Source organism: Patagioenas fasciata, chromosome 4 (assembly GCF_037038585.1).
Source record: "Patagioenas fasciata isolate bPatFas1 chromosome 4, bPatFas1.hap1, whole genome shotgun sequence".
NCBI lineage: Eukaryota > Metazoa > Chordata > Aves > Columbiformes > Columbidae > Patagioenas > Patagioenas fasciata.
The window spans coordinates 5,753,284-5,775,174 of NC_092523.1; positions in this window are offsets into that span (position 1 = coordinate 5,753,284).

A 21,891-nucleotide genomic window follows, 5' to 3' on the forward strand; every position below is an offset into this window, starting at 1 on the left:
GTTCTAACAGTTGTTTATTGGGACACTGTTTGGTTTGTAAAGAAACTCTGTGAAAGTAGTAAAGATGCTTAAAATGGCTTTGCATGCAGTTAATGAAAGTACAGCTGGGCTTAGTAACTTAAGCCCAGGATCAGTAAAACTGATTTTTTGTGCTTACATTGAAAGCAGTTCGCAGAGCATAAGGGAAAAACAGCTTACCTAACCACTAAGTGTATAGTTACTCTGAAAGTAAAATTAATTTTATACTGCAATTTAATTATTTTTTTCTACTACTCAGGGAATCTCCCTTACTGAAGAGATGATTGTTCTGAACTAAAATCCTGGCTGCCTCTTTGATTGTACAGGAAACCTACGGCATTCCACACACCCTCTCTGACCTCCTGGATTGGAGCCTTTTGAGGCAAAATTTTTATGAAGCTTCAATGTACTATGTTACTGGTTTGTCAGACTATTTTATCCACATTGCAGGATGGGAAACATTAAGTTGCATCCAACACTTGCAATTAATTCCCAGCGCTTGGGAAATAGGAACTTTTACAACCAATGAATGAGACCCAGATCTAATTCCTCTTACGTTCAACTTCTTTATCAGTACAATTCCACTGGGTCTAACTCCTTTCTCTGAGCAGTGCAATTGCATAAACTTTAATACCATTCCTTCTGCTCTATAGCAAAGCTGAAAACATCAAGTATGGTCAGAGAAAAACCTTCTCCCTTCCCTCCCTTCTCCATTTCACTTTCATTAGCTCATGAAGGCTGATGACCACTGTGCCAGATGACAGCTAAGCACAGCACATTTCTTCCTAGTGTTTACTATTTCTAGAAGCCATTTGGACCACACGTCCAAATAAGAGCTTTTAGCTAACCCTTGTTTGCTTGAGGAGGATTTCCAGGTGATGTGGTATCCAGCTACCAAAAAATCAGGACACTTCAGCTTCCAAGATCTGTGAATATCCAGTGCATTCAGTCTAAGATATTTTCAGAAGCAGTTGTATATTAGTGATCCCTTACTGCTGTCTAATGACTCCTCCAGCGGTGTGTAACTCCTCACTGCCCTCTTGCCATTTTCCTTTGCACAAGCAATAGCATCTTAAGTTGAAAAGAAGCCCAAAACAGCAACATCTGCCCCTGCATCAAACTATGCTTTTTGACTTTCAAGACTAATTACTTTCTGTCCATTCAGTAGCACCAGGATCTGCATTAAAATGTCTTCCTAAGTTAAAATGTCATTCTAGGTAGCATGAGATATGTGATTATATGAAATGCTTTTAACCTTTCCTAACACACAGGCCTGTGTCTTGTACAGTCCTTTAAAAAAAATATTCTGACTTTATTCAGCAGGATTACCTTTATATATATGTTAAATATTGGATAAAGAAAGTTGAATGTGATGTGATAAATAGTATCTGTGAACTGTCTGAACCACAGCTCTTGTGGCACATTGAACATGAGGAAAAAACATGAGAAATAGGAATGAGCTACTGGGTTTGTGATTAATGTGGCATTCCTAGAATTTAAATACTCACTGGAGCTCACTGAAAGTGAGAAGCAACTAAAATGGATGAAGCTGAATACCATCACCTGTGACCCTTCTGTACTGGATCCCCCAACACTACAGTAAATATGTGATTTGTGAACACTCAGTGTAGTAACATTTCACATATAGCTGTGTCAAAGGAGCAATTACCTTTCTAAGACATCTACGCCTAAAATTTCTTCTGGTCTTCATCACAAAGTTTCAAAATTCTCATTAGATCAGCAATTATGATTTGTTTTATGGAAAAGGAGTCCATATGTTTTGATCCCAGAACCACATTTCTGGGATTCATGGACATAGACTTGCTCACAAAGTAAATACATAAGCTGGTTTTTCGTGTTTAGGGGATGATCAGTTTATAGACAGATTGTTATTTTTTTTCTGTGATTCTATATTATCTAAGTTAGAGCCATGGCATAGAAAAAGTTATAAAATATGTTAATAAGAGTTTTAAAATACTGTCCACATTCTCCTTTTGTTGTGTTACCTGCTGAAATATCTAATATATAAATATTCCTGAAAGCATCTCCCTCTCAGAAAGAAAAAATGCGGTGTTCGAAAGTAGACCTAAAGTACACAGAGAAATAAGAAATGGCAAGAGTACCTCTTCATAGATATGGATTTTTATATATATATGTGTGTGTGTGTGTATACATACTGTGTATGCCATTTTTGCTTTGTGCAAAGTACTCTTATTGGATTATAAATATATATATAAATGTCAGTACATATATATGAATGTATATAAAACAACCAGAAGTCCTGCACTGTGTTGCATGTGTCTTTGCTATTACAAACTGACTGGTACATTCTATTTATTAAAAATCAATATGCCTTTTACAGATACATCCCCTAGACATTGCTATCTTAATGTTCTACCTTTAAAGAATAAGACTCTCCCATTCAACGAAAAGGCAATTTTCTAGCTTGAAGTCTTAGACTCAATTTGCTTTTAAAGGCAAGTCATTCATAACAGTAACAAATATGAAAAAAGTCTTCTTTTGAGATTTAAGGTACAGAGAAGAAAAGTGTAGGAGTAGTGCATGTAAGCTTATTTTGTTTATTTAATTTCTAAGCAGCTGGTTTCATTATAGTTAGATATAGCATAACTAAATTAAGTACCCAGAACTGATATAATCCTGACCCTTGCACAGACTACAACATTGGTTATAAATAAAAATAGAAATAGGTGTATGTGAGTAAAAACAGAGTCCTGACAAAAGTCTGTAGAGTTTTATAGTGTTTTGCGTCTTTCTCTCAGGACTGTTAAAGGCATCTATATAGAAATATCGATGCTTTTCTGCCCTTGCTCTGCTCTTGTCATATGAAAATCCCTTCTGGTATGGAAACCACATGAGGCAGGTCTACAGTCCAGGGTGTTTTCTCTTTCAAGATACACATCCAGACACCTTGGGGAGCATCGTGAAGAGAGACTCCACTTTGTCATCGGGAGATGACATGCTTCTGGGGTGCCGTGCCTGTGTTCACCAGGGCTTTGGCATCAGACATATATAGTTTATTTGATCAAATATTAGTGCTACGTAAAAGGAGCAGTGCTGCTTCAGATCTTGGAGATTTGTTCAGTGGGTCCAGCTTAGAACTCATTTGTGGATGAGACTATAACACCTCCTGTATTGCATCAGTTCATTTCAGACAATCTCACAAAGTGAGCAGTAGCAGACACCTGAAAGCAAGTGTAAGGACAAAGTAAATGTGCAGAAACACTTTCCCCAAAACATTCTGGTTTCCAGCAGTTTATGTTTCAAAGGCATCTTCTTATGGATTTTTCCTCTATGAATGTTTCCTTTTTTTTTTTTTTTTTTTGTAATTTTTGTAGGCATTCAGCATCCACACTACTTGGGGAAAAGATTTTCTCAGTTTAACTGTGTATTAAATTTAGACATTTGTGTATTAAATTTAGACATTTGTATATTTAATTTAGACACAGCATTAAGCTAAAGTTGTCAGGTTTTGAATGGCATTTGCGTTATCAACATGAAGCCCAGGCAGACAAGTTCTTAAGGTTCAGATATTCCTTGTAGTCAGAATTGCAAATTTTTAAAATGTGCTAGTTTGAGAGGCTGACTATCTCTTTTTAATTCTTGCAACAGCTATCCCACATGCAATTGGGTTAGTAGTTCATCTGTCCCAATCTACCCATTGTCTTCAGTTTGGTATTTGTAAGAAAAAATTCCCTAGCACAACAGGAGCCTGGTTGGAAAATGAGGCTCTTACATACTATCACAAATTGAGTACTAAAAGGCTGGCTGAGTAATCAGTCCCCAGCTCCTCTGCTGAAACTCCCAGTGTGTCGGTTGTCAGGTTGGAAATTGGATTGCATGACTTGGACTTAAAGAAGTAGTTGGAAGAAAATAAATTTTAGATGTTATTGCCAATTCTCAAAGGTTTCCCAACTGCTTTGTACCAACAGAGCATTCCAACTTCTAAATTTTCTACTGGACCCCTGCTTATCATGTCATAGTGTTAACTAAGTAGTCTAGAAAAGCAGTAAGGCTGTAGTATCTGTACAAAATTATTGGAGATTGAGGATATAAAAGAACTCAAACAGAAGACACATTGAAGGAAAGCAGATGAGGAAAGACTGCAAATATCAGTCCACACAACCCTTTGCAAATGTATTTACAACATTGCTATGAGTATTTTTATTTGCATTGCTGTTATAAAGATGAGGAAAATACTGTCTTGGGAGTTTTCAGTGCCAAAAACTGGGACTTGTTTAGTTCTTTGTCCTAGGTGGAAGTTTCTACTGTCATGAAATAGGAATACACAGACAGCAAGAATTCATCCGCTGTGCAACCCAATAAACAAATATACACTTGGGCCCACGAGTAGCTGAAAAAGAAAAACACCAACAAAAAAGCTCCTGCAAACTACTGACTGCTAATAAAATATACAGCAAAACAAACTTTTGTGCCAGAGGGTTCTTTCCAATACTCAAAGCATCTACAGTAAATTTCCTACATGCTGTTGAGTTAAGTTCAAATCATCTGAATTATTGAATATAACAGAGAAAACCATCCTCGTCTTAAAAAGAGCTGCACACTCCTAGGGGCTGTTGAATTCAGAGAACAGAAGTAGTGCCAGGTCCTTTTGGTGCCATCCCACTGGCGCCAGCAGACTTGCATCAGCATGTCCGTCAGCAGAATTTAAGTCTTCGTTTTTATGTAAAAGAAGCCTTTATGGTAGTATTAAGAAGCCAGGCCATTGCATGCCTAAGTTAAAAATGTCAGTGCCCTGAGAACTGACTGTGGACAAAGTAATAAAATATACATATAAAAGAAAAGCCATGTTTAAGCCTTACACTCATTTCAGACATTTGAAAAACATGTGTCGTCTAACAAAATACTTGTAATTTAGTAAAAATCTAGGAAATCTCTTATGGCAAAAATAAAATCAACAAAATATTTCTGGATATAGCTTTCATATACATGTTAAAAATGCTGGATAGATACAGTTTAGTGTGTTGGAAACCCTCCATTGCACTGAGCGATCATTAGTGTAGCTTTATGTGACAGACACTTTATTCAGTCACAGACACTATATCCTCAGCTGAGATTAGAGATCTATAACAATCATCACTAAATAAATGTCTTGTAGGAGAAACCTTTTCATCCATCCCACCTTGGAGAGTTTGCAGCCTGGATGGAGAAGGCAAACAGGACCACACAGGAGATCCATAAAATGCAGAGTGAAGACATCAGGTAGGCATCACGGTTCCTTCTTGAGATCTGACCTGCAGATACGCCAATTTTTGGTCTTTCTAGTCCTTAACATCAAGCATATGGAGCCATCTTCATATCACATTATTTAATAATTTATTAGAAAAATAAATAGTTAATCAGATATTAGGGACCTAGTGTTTTCTCAATAAAACATGAAAGTTTTGATGTCATTGAACTAAAAATAGCTGACTTCTAAACCAGTATGAGAACATGTCCTTGTCTGATATATTCAATTGTAGCAGCGATTGAAAGCATATTCTGTAAATCACAGCAAATATTTTTAAATAAGATTTAAAAAAAAAAAACTCAAAATCTGGACATATAATAGATGGAAACTATTATGACTGTAATCTTTTTATTAAAAATATACTGTATTTAACAATTACTTTAATCAAAACTAGCTTTTCTTTAATGTTTCATTAGGAATTTTATTTTTAATTGCACTGTTAGCATAGAAATCCTGTGTCAAAGTTTTTGTCTGATATTTAGCGTGATGAATACTTCTGGAAAAGATGCAGTTAGTAACAAATAGCTGGTATCTCATAGTCTCATGTAACAATTTAAGGCAAACATAGTTCTCAAACACATTTGATTAAGTACAATTTCTGTCTTGCATAGGTACTTCTTAGATATGGTGGCAATGTTGAATTACCTACTTCCAGAATATTTCATCAACTGTTTTAATTCAGAATGAGAATATATTTTTCCAAAATTTATTGCAAAAAATGAATAATCTAAGCAAGATATTGCTTAGAAATAGTATTTTATAAAGGGTATTACTTAGAAATTCTGTTTGTTTCTGGATCCTATTTCTTGTTTTTACTTGTGTGTTGTGCATGATTAACAAAATGTTCCATTATTATGCTACGCTACAAAACCCCAATATTGTTATGATCATATTTATTTTTAATCACTGACAGGACACTATTATTCTCTTGGGTTGAGTGCAGACCTCTTCAGTAGATCAAAATGTCTCCTCTTTATTTTTTTGATACAATGGGTTTGGTTTTATACTGAGTTTTCTTTGTCTACTCTAATGACTCTGAGGATATCCTTTGTCTGTCATGGCTCACATTCCATCTGCTTTTTATTTTCAGATTAGCTTCAACAGCCATATTTCAAATTTTGGGACACATTCTGGAAAATGGGTAGGCAGTCTCCCTGGAGGAGAAGCCTTCGTAAACAGCATAAATTTTGATTTTGAGAAAGAATTATAAGACTGAAGAATAATTTATGATGGAGAGGAAATGAAGAGGTCTCTGGTCCAACATCCTGCTTGAAGTGGGGTCATGTCTGAGGTCAGACCAGATTGCTGAGGTCGTATCCAGTCAGGGCTTGGAAACCTCAAATGGTGGAATTTGTAAAACCTTCCCAGGAAACCTGCACCTCTATGTGATTGTTCATATAGTAAAAAAAAAAAAACCAAACCAAAACCAACTTTTCCTTATATTTAGTCTGAATTTCTCACTTTAGTTTATGCCTGTTATCTCTCATATGCCCACCAGGCAGCTCTATGATGAGTCTGACCAGTGTCTTCCCATTGACTCAGCTGCTATCTGATCCCACAAAGCTTCCTTTTCTCCAGGCTTGACAAACCCACTTTCCTCTGTTTCTCTTCCTGCACCATATGCTTCAGTCCCCAGCCAGCTTGATGGCCTTCTGCTGAAGACCAATAGGGCTTAAAAATACTCTTTAAATTAACATTTCTGAAGAGAAAATCCCTTCATAGATCACGCCTTTTTTTTTTTTTTTAATAGAAAGTTGTGTCATTCTACCCATAGATGATATTGCTGTGAATGATTCAAAGATGATAACCGCCTCCTCTTGTATATGTTGGAAAGCATCTCATTTGTGCACTCTAAGATCAAGTGTTACTCCACATCCCTTTCTAATTTTCCTGGAGATTCCTACTTTGAGGTTATAAATTCAGTGCGCAAAGAGTAAATTTACAAGTATTGCTTTCATGGGGAAAAGTGTTTTCATGTTCACAGAAATTATAGTAATTACGCTCACTTTAACCTCCACTACATTAAATAATCCTCACTTATATTTCACAAGGCTGCTGTCCTCCAAACTGAGTAGTACCTCCCAAATCAAGGATGCTGTTGAGTATATGTCTGCAACCTGAAGGCAACTATGGGCATGCCAAAGTTTTCCTAAGCAGATTGTTATGCCCTTTCCTGAGCTGAGCATTCCGCCTCCCATGGCAAAGAAACATTAAGGATACCTCTGGTTGTTCATCTGCCCGCTCTATTTTTTTTTTTTTTTTTTGTAAAATATTAGCAGCAAACATTGCTCTCTATGTGCACCTTGAAGCCACAAGAAGTACAGGAGAAAACTCGCCCACTGATCCAATGAATCGAATCTTTCATCCTTGGAGCCATTATAATTGAATTGGCTGCTATGGTGGGCTGTTTTCAATTATTGCTTCAGAATTTATTGGCTTGTCTTTCTGCTAGGGACCTTGAGAGTTAGGCAGGGAGTTCTATCAGTGACTCCCTCTCAGGAAACTGTTGCAGTAAGTAGTCTTAGTTACATTTTAATAATTAATTTAATTGTAGTTAAAAGTATACCTTGGCCTGTTGCCATTCCTGAGCAGCAGCTGAAGCAGCAGTCAGGTGGGATGCTCCACAGAACGTAAAATGACAGTAGTTAACTACTTTTGAGCTATTGACTCATATCCCTGATGAATAAAATTCTTTAAGTCTAGGAAGTTATTCTTCCCATCCTAAGGTCAGATACCTCAAGATGCAATCTGTTTCTTGCTTCTAGTGGTGATGAAACATCACTACTGAATCACTGGTTAGCAAGGAAAAAACAAGAGGAAAGTCGCAGTAGGGAAATCTCAGGGCAAGTCTATACAATGTAAAGCTGGACTTTACTACAAATAATGGGCCTCTGATTTTGGTACATCCATGGAAATCCAAGATGAATTTTGGTAGTGATAGCTACAGAACTAACAGGAGCTCAACACAAGTCAGTATCTGAATGCAATTCAATGATGGCAAGAGAACTTTGTAACCTCAGCTGCACAATCCTCTGCAGGGATTGAAGCCAACTGATTTAAAGCTAGCTTGAGCATCTCACAAACCCTAGTCACACGTCTGAGCACAGGACACACAGACTTTTCACAGAAACCACCTGTTCCAACATTCTTTTGCTGCTGATGGCAAGATTGGAGGAGAAATCCATTCTGTGCATCCAGAGCAGTGTGTGACCTTCGCTAAGAAGAGAAGTTGTGAGGGAAGCAAGGTGTGAAATTGGAGTTACCTGCTGCAGTTTTACAAAATTAAAACGAGATGAGTAGACAGTGTTCCTAGCCAGTTCCTCACAGATCAAAGACGGGCGTCTCTGTCCCAGCAGCTAACAGGCATGTTGGTAATGAAACAGACTCACAAGATGACATCGCTTTCCCTGTGAGACACCATCCTTTTGCAAATCTGTTGCCCTTGATAAAAAGGGATCTGAGGGTCATACTCTTCTCCCTGATGGAAGTTTATTACACAGAAAGATGCTCAAGCAAAACTTATTAAGGGGATTGCTTCATCTGACATCTGTCTCCTGCCAAATGTCCGGTTTGATTTGCCACCTGAATTGGCATGTGTTGAAGCTCTCTTCTTTAAAATTTTTATAAACAGATAAACAAACAAATAAACAAATAAATAAATAAAATCCTTTTTTTTTTCTTTTTTAAATACTCCACTGTGTGCTTTTGACTACTTCATCAGCTCTCTCTTAAATGCTAATTTTTGATCTCTCTCTTTTGACCTCTACTAGCTTACCCTTCACTGACATCCTGACACTCAGAGCTAGTATGATGTGCAGTGATGTGAAAGCAACTCTAAAGGGCAATGATTGTGCTTGTCAGATTACTACTCTGACCCTCATTAAATTGTGTCCGTAAAGTACAATATTTGTACTTAAAACTCAAAAGGACTAAAACCCGCAAGTGAAGTTACACAATCACAGAATCACAGAATGTTAGGGATTGGAAGGGACCTCAAAAGCTCATCCAACCCAATCCCCCCGCCAGAGCAGGAACACCCAGATGAGGTTCCACAGGAAGGTGTCCAGGCGGGTTTGAATGTCTGCGGAGTAGAAGACTCCACAACCTCTCTGGACAACCTGTTCCAGTGTTCTGTTACCCTTACTGAGAAGAAGTTCCTTCTTCAATTTAAGTGGAACCTCTTGTGTTCCAGTTTGAACCCATTACCCCTTGTCCTATCAACGGCTGTCACCGCGAAGAGCCTGGCTCCATTCTTGTGACACTCACCCTTTATATATTTAAACCAAAATTTCAATGAAATTGTCCTTATGAGTATGATTACATTCTGTTCTAATACATAAGAAGGTAGCAGGCAGGCCCAGGGTGGATTCAGTGCTTTTCACTGACCTGCTGTAGCCTGATTTTGGCCCCGTGCACTGCTGTGACAAAAGTGAGGACTGCTCAGAAGTGCTCGACAATATTGATCAATTATAAATGATGAATTTGTAGTGTGTGACAGTGCAAATCCATGTGGTGCTAGATCATTGTGTAGCTAACAGGGTAAATTTATGTGAGCCAGCCAGCTGAGTCTCCCATTGTTCTGCCAACACGATGTAATTAATTCTGTACTAATAGGTTATAGTGATTTCCAAGTTACCACATGAAGATATATTCCTAAATTAGATGTTATATAGACTTTAATTCTCCCTCTGTTTTACCCATACATACACACATTTTTCATATATATGTATCTATAGCGAGAAGTGTAGCTTCAGTGTATCATATGGACAGAATCTATAATTAATATGAAAATGGCAACAAAATTCACACTAGGTGATTCTTTCTTTTGCTGAGAACAAGTAATAAGTTCTTATTTCCAGTTTGCTTCTGGTTCAAAACCAATCCAAATCGGAGATGAGAGACACCCCAGGCCAGGCTGGATGGGGCTCTGAGCAACCTGATCTTGGTGAAGATGTCCCTGTTTATGGCAGAGGGGTTGGACTAGATGAGCTTTGAAGGTCTTTTCTCACCCAAACTATTCTATGATTCTATGACAAAGAATCATTAGTAGTCTACATATACTTAGAAATTAGTATCTGTATAGTTATTTAACTGCTAGAGTAGTCCAGTTGGGAGGCTGCCTTGGAAAAGCTTATGTAGTCCCACAGCTGATGGGGCCTTCCATAGCTTACCTAACTTAAGAATGTACAGTCACGAAACAGTAAAGCTATTTAACTTGGTTTAATTCCAGCTACAGATGGGAACTGCAAAGTTATCAATGCCATGACTGTCCTTCAACAAAAGTTCCTTCCTTCCTTCCTTCCTTCCTTCCTTCCTTCCTTCCTTCCTTCCTTCCCTCCCTCCTTCCTTCCCTCCCTCCTTCCTTCCCTCCCTCCTTCCTTCCCTCCTTCCCTCCCTCCTTCCCTCCTTCCCTCCTTCCTTCCCTCCTTCCTTCCTTCCCTCCTTCCTTCCTTCCCTCCTTCCTTCCCTCCCTCCTTCCTTCCTTCCCTCCTTCCTTCCTTCCCTCCTTCCTTCCTCAGCCAGGCACGTGCCCTAACCACTAGACAGAGTCATGATTCTTTTTGCTCTTTCCCTGTAGCCTGATGAATCTTTAATTCTTTCATTAAAACTGGATCAGCTTCAGCAAGAAGACTTAACACCGTTTCTCCTTTTGGTGTCTAAATTTGTTGACATTAATCTACTGCTAGCAGTTTTTTACTGCTTTTACCTTGATTCCTTCAAGAGGTTCTGCTGATTGTGTTGGCTGTTCATTTGCCAGTCTGTCCTTAGATAATAATGTCTGGATCTGTTGAGCAATTTCGCCAAACTTGAAAGAAGGATAGAAGTTCTGTAGATAATTGAGTACTGACAAGCATTATAAAGATGGAGAGGTGGGTAGAGAGAACAACATTAATTAATGTGATCGAAGGAAGAGGAGGTAGAACTTAAGTTTTAGCCTTTCTGCTTGGTAGTATTGGGATTATTTCATGTTACAACCAGGCTATGGCTCTCTCTTTGCTGCCTCTTGTACCGTGATGTGACACAATGAATTTCAAATTCCAGCAGTTCTGGAAATGGGAGTCTGCTTCTGATGAAAAAAACTCTCTCTTCCTTCAGAATTGCATGCCATGGGAAGTTAAATGAAATATTCTTGGTTCTCATCTGTCTACTACTTACATTCTGTTCTTACAATGTTTATAAAGTCGTGACAACTTTTTAAGATTGTTGATAACAACAGTGATTCAGTAAATGTTGTTATCACTATAACTTGTTAATGAGAAAAAAAGACCCAGATGGATCCTCAGATCTTGGTTTATAAGTCCCTTCTTACTCCTTGGAAAACAACTAGATATTATTAGAAAAGACATAGAGGACCTGGAAACATTATATATTTACGGTAGGAAGTATCCTGAGCAATATTTTGAAGAAAACAATAAAATATTCAGGGTTCACACTTGATCCCCGGAGTAGAATTAAAGGAGAACAAAGAAAAGAAAGCAGGCAGGAAAGTAAACATAGCTTTGATAGTGAAATTAAATACTATATTGGGCGCAATGTTAAACTTCCTTCAGTTGAACTGTGTTGAGGTACGTCACTGAGATTTTTTTTTCTCTTGAAAGCATTGGAATTTATGATGAGCACCTTAGGAGAACTTTCCAGGATGGGAAAAAAGTGCTCAAATGCCTCAAATTTCTTGAAAGGTACAATGATTTGTTTTTCTCTTCTCTATTTGTATCTCACCTAAGGAGCTGGTATTTGACATCTCATTTTCTCCCATACCTATGGCTAACCCATTAGATTCTTCATTTCAATTAGTTTTATTCTCCTTTACTCCTCCAGGTATGCTACATGGTGGATTTAACCTAGTCTCATTTATCAAGTGCCACAGCTGTCTTGCCTTTCTGATTCTTTACCCTAAATACAACTACACCTTGTTCAAAAAAATAATTTAATTTAATCTTTAACCAAATTTGGAGTGAGAGGACCAATCAGTCATTTCAAATGTGAGTTTATTTCTAACTTGTTTTTTCAGTCACTTGGAAAGTTGGATGAAGCCTGGTCTGGCTCTCTCCTCTCTCTGGCTCACAGCGATGTTGTGCTCTTTGTAAAGACACTGACTCTAAGAGATATGTAGGATTATTTATCTAATGTATAACATGATCATCTAGATCATGAAAGCAAATTATTGTTTCAAATCAAAATTCACTTTTAGTGAACGTGAAAGGCTGTTTGTTTGAGATACTCAGTAGTTGAAACAAAGAATAAATATGGCTGAGGAAGATCAGAATTCTCCTTGTAGAGTAAATTCCTACAACTATCCTTTGCATTCATTGATTTTTATGAAATACAGGGTCCACACTTACTGTAACTCTGTCATTTAGCAACATGAAAACTAACCTTGTCTTTATTTGGGAAGTAGAAAGCATCCCAATGTGATTATTTTATTCCAGTACGAGCCTTCATTTGGAAACTAAAAAGAAGTAACAGTTCTTGACATTTGTAATGAACTTTGTCTCTGACATTTCCATAGTAATGAATTCTACAGTGAGCCATAAACTCTGTGGATGATTTCATCCATATTATCTCAACTCAGAGAATTAGATAAAAAACAAAATGAAAATCTTTGAAGAGATCAGGAATTAATATTGAAGGGAAATTGTTTAACACAATGCCTTCTGGAATTTTCAGCTGCTGAGGGACAATTTATTTCTAGATACACCAGAATCTTTGCTGTTCTTTACAATTCAGGATAGATTCTGATCTCTTCCCATGCAGCCTGACTATTCTGAACAATATGTGGGTTCACTTTATTCCTTACAGAAGTATGATATTACTCAGCATGAGGATATTTTCCTAACATTCCAAAATCTGGTGAAAATTAAATAAAAGAAAGTAATTCACTATACACTATAGTACATTAAAAAATTATGACTACATTTTGGAAAGCATAAAATTGAGTCTATGTGGTCAAATAGAAAATATCAATATGAAAAAAAAAGTAGGTGTTTCTTAGACTGACTGTTGTGTGTAAATAATAGATGAGTAGGGTTATTCAGTTAGCTTACTGATAGAGGGCTGGAATTTTTAAAATTTATTTATTTTTTTAATTTTCAAAACACTAGTTCAAAATTCATTATCCACCCAAGTAATTCTTATGTCTTGCATTAGGTTTTTTACTGAATTTTCTGGGACTTCCAGCAGCTGGGAACAATGTCTGGCTAAGATGTAACATAGTTTCTTTTTTATCTGTCCTAATGAGACTATTCAAATGTCGTTATGCACATGAAAGAAGGGGTAGGGAATTGTGAATGCTCCTCTGAAAGGAAAATCCATCCATCTGTACCAGGAGAAAACACACAGGAATAAAAAACACTTATTGGGAAAGAAAGAGGCCAACGTCCTTTCCTGAGCGAATATTTTTCAAAGATCTTTAAACTCTAGTGCTGAAAAAATGGCATTGAATTTGGGAATGTGCAACTCATGTAATGCCAAAGAAGAAAGGAAACTGCAAAAAGCAAAAGCAAAGCTACATCACTTCCATTTTTTATGTTGTTGAAGGAAGCCTGGTTCCTTGTGGATATAAAATAACTAACTAAATGCATGATGTATTCAACTTGTAAAAGAGGGGGACAAGCAGAAGGGGCAGAGCAGGAAGGCTCAAAACCTTCTCTGGGAGTACTGAGAGCAGCTGCCGTAGAATTTATACTTCTTGTTCTGCCTCCTGGCTCCCTTTGATTCCTTGGGAACTTCACATCAGCTACTGCTCCTGCCACTTAACGATAAGCCTGTCATTATTAGCTTATCTCTTTGGGGGAGGAAGAAACTTTAGTACATATTTCTTTTTCGGAGCCAGTGGTTACCCGTGTAACACCAAAGTGAACCAGCAAAGAGGCAATTATGCCAGGTGGAGGAGGGATGCTGAGCCATGGAATGAGATGGAAATTGTAATTTCATAGAGCGAATGGGTTATGAGAGGGTCATTAAGGGAAGAAGCGAAAGGAAGAGTATCATGGAATCTGGGGAACTAGAAAGAAAGAAAAAGAAAACACTTTATTTTTTTTTTTTTTTTTTCCTGTACAACCAGCTGGACCATGCCATAGGGGTTATTCTTGCGGTAAGTCTTTGAATATTAAGAAGAGATCAAAAAGAAGATCCCAGAAAGGTACATTAGAGAAACGTAACACCGAGAAATATTAGACTATGGATTTGTAGGTTTGACCTCTATGTTAGACTAATAGGTTCAATGAACAATTTGGTAAATTGTTAAAATGCATTTAAAATAATAGAATTAATAGTCATGTGTTTAACTATGATACAGTGGAAAAGAATTAAAAAATATTTTAGAAATCAGTTGTTTCTCGCACCTCTGTCAGTATTAAATCAGTATTCAAAACCAAAAAAAAAGCTCCACCCTCCACCTCTCAGAAAAACCCAAACAAAATTCAAAACAAAAGCTATGGTGGTGTCTATAGTACAGGTGGAAATTAAAAACCAACCAAACCTGCTTACTTGAGTATATCCAAACAAAAAAAAAGTGTCAGGAATAAGGGAGAAAGAATTATAACTGTTCCAAGATTTGAGAAAAAAAACCCGGTAGCCACAGTTGTCACCAAAGGAATCTGTGCAAGACTTATTTTGTTTGAAATATTCATAAGTGATCCACAGAGGGGAACAAGCAGCAAAGTGACAAAATTTGCAGATGCCAGAGAATGATTTAGGACATTCCAAACTGAAATACATTGTGAAAAGCTGCGGAAAGTTTTCATGAGGCTGAGTTACAGGGACACGCAATCACAGATGGAACACAATTCTTGTTAAATGCAAATACACATGGGAGAGAAATTCTCACTGTATACAAGTAGAGGCAAACTTTATATTGGCTTTTGCCAAGTCATTGTTCCTGGTCTATTCAGAAATTCCATTCAGCAATAAAGATCTGTCTTAAAGGCAAATAGAGCTTTACTTTTAAAAACAGTAGAGAATATAATACAAAAAATATTAAGCCAAAGTAAAAAAAACCAAAAACCAAACAAACCTACTGTGCTTGTGTCTTTGTGCCTGTATACAAATAGTTTTCTCTTCATGAAAAAGGAGGTAGAATGAAAAAAAGACAAGTAAAAGCAAAGTCAGGAAGAACCTTCTCTAAAAAAAAAAATAAACGGCAAGTAGTTTAGGACTTTTCAGATGGGAAAAGTGAGGGAGAGTATGACAGGCATGCAAAATCATGAGCTGCATGGAGAAAGAGAATGAGGAATAGTCAGGAGAAAGTTCTTACATTATTCACTCTAAGAAACAGAAAATCGAGCGAGCTGGTCTGAAAGTAACAAAATGAAGCACTTTTTCATCCAGTATATGATTACACTGTGGAATTCAATGCCACAGGATTTTCAGAAGGTCAGACGCATAAATGGGTTCAAAAGCAGACACATTTGTGGAAGAAATTTCCCTTAGCAGCTATGAAGCACAATGCTCTACATCCATCCTGCATCACAGATTGCAACAGATGAGAGAAGGTACGAAGGCTTGGGGGATGGATGTACCACTCTCAACACTACTTTGCTGTTGAGCAGATGTTTTCTGTATCAGCTTAGGACCACAAACATAACTCCAGAGCCATTTGCAAAACTTTCAGCTCTTGTGGAGTTGACTTAGGCGATACTGTCGCAGAACTTCTGAAATACTGGCCTGTGTCTTTGAAGTAACAGCCACCTGCACAATTATTCATGGTTTGTTTGTTTACTTATTTAAGGTGTGTGAAAGCAGCCTTTAATTGGCGAAGGGACACAACAGATGCTTTTCAAATCCATTAAGCGCCCTTCACCAAATTCTGCTTCTCAATATGGTGCCAATGGCCTGGAACTGAAAGTAAATTGCTGCAAGTTGTTTTCTTTCTATTTCAATTGACTGATTAGATGTGCTAAACAGCTAAAAAGCTCTCCTGGCAAAAAGTGTGTTCTGGTTTCACTATCTGCTGCTATCTAATTTATCTATCCAAATATCTACTTACAGCTTTTATTTCACCTACAACCGAAAAGCTTTAAAAATTATAGTAGTGAGTATTGTGTTTTACCCTGGCCTGTCCTTTCTGGCTGCTTGGATAGACATTAATCTTACATTTCGTCACAGTCAGACTAAAGGTAAGTGGACAAAATGTATTTTGCAATATAAAAATGCAATGCCTATTGCCTTGTATCACTCATAAGCACTTGTAAACTGTGATTTAATACCCTCTTAACTGCTCCGCACTAGTCTAAACACATTCAGCTGTTGAATCCCTTCCCTGTTAGAATCCTCTTATTTGGAGGAAGCTGGAACATCATTTAGATGAGCAAGCAAATCTTGCAATGTTGTCTCAGTGAACTTGGTCTTTGGAAAGTTGCCAAATTCCAGTTTCAAGTAAAGGGCACCAGACTGAGCTGAGGGTAGAGAAGGGAATTCAAAACACTAATTCAACTGCAACCACAAATGCACGTCCGACCCAGGATTTAGCTTTGGCAAGACCCTCTAAATAGACTTTCCTTAAACAGGCTATAGAGGAACGGTTTATTTTAACACATCCAAGTGATGAAATATCTAAACACAGGGGTTGTTTATTTTACTTGCCAGGCACAGAGAAACACTGATTTAGTAGATGTGGCACATAATGTTTTGTGTGTGATATGCTACAGTCACACACTTTAATACTTTCTATGCTGCAGTCAATTTTGCATACAACAAATGTTGCCTACCAGCTTTCATTTCTGTTCTTCCCTCTCACTCCCAACACCCCATGCTATTCCAGGAATAAATGTTCTGTTACTTCTTTAGCAAGCTAAAGCAGATATATATTTTCTTTTCTTTTTTTTTTTTTTTTTTGGTGCTGCTTTTTCTTTAATTTTGGCTAGTGCAAGCAGGAATGCTGCAAAATATTATATTCATCCTAAATCTGCTTTCTTAGTATTTAAATTTGCAGCAAATCAACCCTTGGCTTCAGACTACCTCATAAAGGCTTAAAGACGTACACAGCTGGCTATATACAACCGTCAACTCCGTGTTTTCTAACAGCAAAAGTCTTGGCTAACCTTTTTTTCAACTTCATTCCAAAGTGCCTATTAATTTAGATGATTCAGATCTGTAGCTTTCCATTCTCCTTGGAAATAGTATAACTGTTATTTAGTAGCCAAACTGCTTTCATCATTACCTGTGGTTCTTGTCACCAGCACTAGGAGCCGGTCTTCCAAGAAAGAAATCCCAGATACCACTGAAATGAATGGGACTGAACCTGTTCTAAGTAAAGACAAGAGGAATTTGCTTCCAATACAGCAAATCAGAGGTGCTCAGAAGATCGGCAACATCGAGTTTTGGTCTCTAATTTGGTGTGACCTTCTCTCACTTCTTTCAGCTGTTCCATAAATTGAATCTCAGCTGGTAATTACTGAATGGCTCAGTTCTTTTGTGCTCATTTTTCTCTCTCTCCCATTTCACAAATGGAATCGATTGTTGCCAAATGCTGCAGGGCTGTTTGGAGTAAGAGTCTTGGCATTAACAGTCCTGTTAGAATTGTTTAGTTTCCCTTCTAATCTCTGTACTCAATCCCAACTTCACAATTTGCCAGTACAGAAATCTTCAAAACACTCAAACAAAAAATACCCAACAGTGAAATGATTCTATTTCTTTAACTCAATAGATTTTTTTTTTTATTTATTCTAACTCATTCACTTATTTTATTTTCCTAAACGGTTAAGCCACCTGTGTTGCCTATGATCTGCCTTCTCCATGCATCTTTCATGTGTCACCAAGTACACACTTCGTGAGGTAGCAGGGAGGGTTTGAGATACCATTCCACTTGTTGTGCTTGTTAATCTGTCCCAGGAAAAGGAAGACCATGTCAAATTATTGTGTCTAAGCAAGAGTTTAAGTCCTCGGACACCTTTCTTGAAAAAGGCCTGGCACTGAGATTAAAACCCTGGCATCTACCAGGGTCTGATGTTCCCCAGTGCAACTGCTGCAGGGGAAAATGGTGAGAATGAAAGACTCAACTGGACAAATCACAATGTCTGCAAACTTCAGTGCACAATCTGGATAATGTTTGAAATTAGTTCTTTTTACAGGGGTGTCATGTGTTTTAATTGTGTTGAAAGCACTATTCAATTATTGCTTTATTAAACTATTTTAATAGGCTTCTATCTTACTGGGTCATTTAATCAGCTAAATGTGCATAATTTCTCTCCAGAAAGAAAACAATAAAAATCAAAACAAAAGCAAGGATTTGGGATTAAACTGGTAGAAAATTTGGGACTAATTCAGAAGAGATTTTGAAGAGGCCATTTCTATTTATCTGGTTGGGTATTCAGCTCTGTGGAAATCTGTGCAAGATCTCTGCCAATCTAGGATTTAGCAAGGTTAACCTCCTTTCAGGCCAACATTATTTGAGACTGACAGCTCCTTTTTATCTCCCAAAGTTATTATTGCCTGTTAATAGAATCTTTCTCAAACAGAAAATAACAGCTTATTTTAATCCTGATTCAGGAAAAGTTAACTTTATACACTCATTCAAGTTCCTCTGGGATATAACCACATTTTTAAAAGCTACTCCAAGTAGAAATCTTGAGTCGTGGTTTTCATAAATATTTGATAAACTAAGTGTAATCTCCCAATCTGCTTAATAACATGCCAAAGGAAATAGAAACACTGAAATCTTAAATAAGGACATTTTGCAGTTAAACATTAAAACAAAGCAAATGAATATCGTGGGCAGTTTATTTCAATTGCATCCCTTTTATTCGACACTAGTGATTTACATCTGATTTGGATTTTAATAATACGTATTTGTAAGTGTCATGGAGGGACCCCAAAAGTCAATTTTAGGTGGACAAATTCCAAAACAGACTTTATTCTAGACGGAAAAGTGTAGCAAATAAACCAACTAGAAACAGGGATTCTACAATTATTTAGCACTCTGACAACATAAAATACAGGTTTGGATATAAGTTGAGGAAATTGTTGGGGAACGACAACATAAGAATAATGAGGATCCACAATGTGCACACACTCACTCACAAGAAATGAAAACCAGTGGCCTCTCACTCCAGGGCACCCACAAGAAATAATCACTCGCCTGGATTAGACAAGGGCTCATTCAAGGATATATCCAGTAAATAACCACTCACCCAAATGAGGAGGTGAGGCGCTCTCAGTCCCGGGAAGTCTCCTTAGATGGCGTCCAAGTCTAAGGGGATGGCTCCAGTTCACAGACCTGCTGCTCTGAGAAGACAAGTCCAAGGTGGTCTTTGGCAGGGACCCCGTTTTATAGCCTGGTCAGATCTGCTGTGGGCATTACAACATAGTCCAGAAGCTTCTCAGCTCCTCTGGGCACATTGTTTGTTGAGGACCCTGTCAATTGACTGAGGGCCCCACCCCTCCTGCCCCTGCAGCTGGTGGAGGTGAAGTCACCTTGTCCCAGAGTAGGGGACCTTGGGCCACCCCAGCTCTTGGGACAGGCACAATGGGGCACAAAAGGTGCTAAGGAGCCATCAACAGCCCTATTGAAGGCTCTGGATCTCAGGGGGATGTGCAGCTGCCACAGTAAGTGTTGAAGTAAATTTCTTAGCACATATCTGAGATAAAGGCTGTTCAATTATTTGTGGTTCTTCTGCTGACAAGCCCTTTCGATTTGACTATTTTAGCTTGTCCAACTAGGATCAGCCATGTTTAAAGCAAGCTGACATTCCACTGTTAAAGACAGTAGTCATGATTCAGGAGACTTGTCAGTAACTACTGGAAAGTAGACCTACACATGTCGAACAAGAAATCCAAGGGATCCAAAGCAGTAAAGCAAGCAAGGTAGGGGATTCTAGGCAGTATTTTATGTATTTCTCATCTGTGCATATATTACTCTATCAAGCTAACATACAGAATATATTTTTCATCTATGGGACTTCCCTCAGCTATTTCATCACATTCCAGCCTCAGCTGCTATTTTTTTCCTTTTTATTTCTTTTATTTCCTTTTTTTTCTCTTTTTTTCTCTTTTTTTTTTCTTTTTTTTTTTTTCTTTCCCCTTTCTTTTTTCTCCCTTGGGGTAGCAACACCCATAATAGTAGGTAGAACTGATAGAACTTTTCTAAGCTCATCTCCATTTTTAATATCTTGCTTACACTCGTAGAGGAAGAGAGGAGACATGAGCTGTCATTTCGGGGAAAGTCTCATTTCTGGTATAACTTCCATGATTATCTTTGGTCCTTCATGACCTCAAGCAAACCGTATGCCTTTAACTCAGTCTTGTGTTTGTATCATACAGTTATAAAATTTTCTCGTACTGCAGTAGTTGCCTAAATCCTATTCTATCAGCTGTCTAAATGCTGATAGTCAGAAGCTTGAAACATAAAGAAGAAAGTAAGAAAACAAAACAGTTCACATGTTATTAATTTGCTACACAATTAACCTGCAAAAGCTTCTAGACACTTGTAGGACTACTTTTCAGCAACTGTAATTAACTAATGTTTAATGTAAATTGATTTATTTCATTGCTTGAACAATCTAGTACTGGAGTATGATGCTTCAGTTAAATACCACTGAACTTCAGTGATTACAGCTGTTGTGTATTTTTTTTCTTTTTGGAATTCTTTTAGTATTAAGTCCCTTTTGCTTATCTCCAGTTCCTTAGACATGAAAGTAAATATATGTGGGACAAGAACTGTAGAGGAGAAATTTACAGACTACAATAGAGGTAAAAGGAATGGGAATAGGTAACTAAAGAGAAAGCTGAGTAATACTGAAACAAAAATTCTTTATAAATCACACAAAATTCAGGTCCATATGAAATGACCTCGTTTTGATTGTGTTCTCATGTTTCCTCACCTTGAATAGTGATTTGATGTTCTGACACTAGGAGAGCAATATTGGGTTGAATTTCAATAAAGTGTTTGGTGAAACAATACTCAGTTCTGCAATGATTTCTTTCCTTCAATTCAGGTAACCAGCCGAGGAAGCAAATAAATACATAAAGGTGATTAGATTAAAAATGGCATTGAGAAGCAGTAAAATCTAGAGTTATATAAGTAATTTCACACCCAAAAAAAGATTGTCACATTTTATCAGCTTGCTTTCTGTAAAATGAAAATAGCATCTTTTGACAAGTCAAGCAGCATACATAGGCTAAGAGGGCAATTTCTCCATTCTGTTGTGTAAATACACTTCGGAAGAAAAATGATGGGGAAAAATATTGTAGGGAACTTCATGTAAATCTTAAATCCAGAGTAGCGTTCATCTCTATTATTGTTGTTTCAAAGTTAGATGTATGAGTCCATGTTAGGAATCAGGTTTCCCCAGTGAATGGTCCATCACACATGAACACATATTTTACATAGTCTGGATGAATTTCTTTCTGAGGATTCTTTACATTTTTTCCAATGGTTATAAAAGAAATATAGGCTAACTAGCTCAGATTTAGGCATCTAACTTTTAGATGACTCAGGGTTAGATTAATTTCTCCCTTCACTCTTTAAAAGCTGTTTACAGATAACTCACAGTAATTATAACTGTATTTAGGCTCTGACCACAAAACTATTTATTGTCAGAGGAAAACAACGCCACACCACTACTTGCTTTCCTGGTGTGTGTTTCTGCTCCCCAGTTTATGGATTC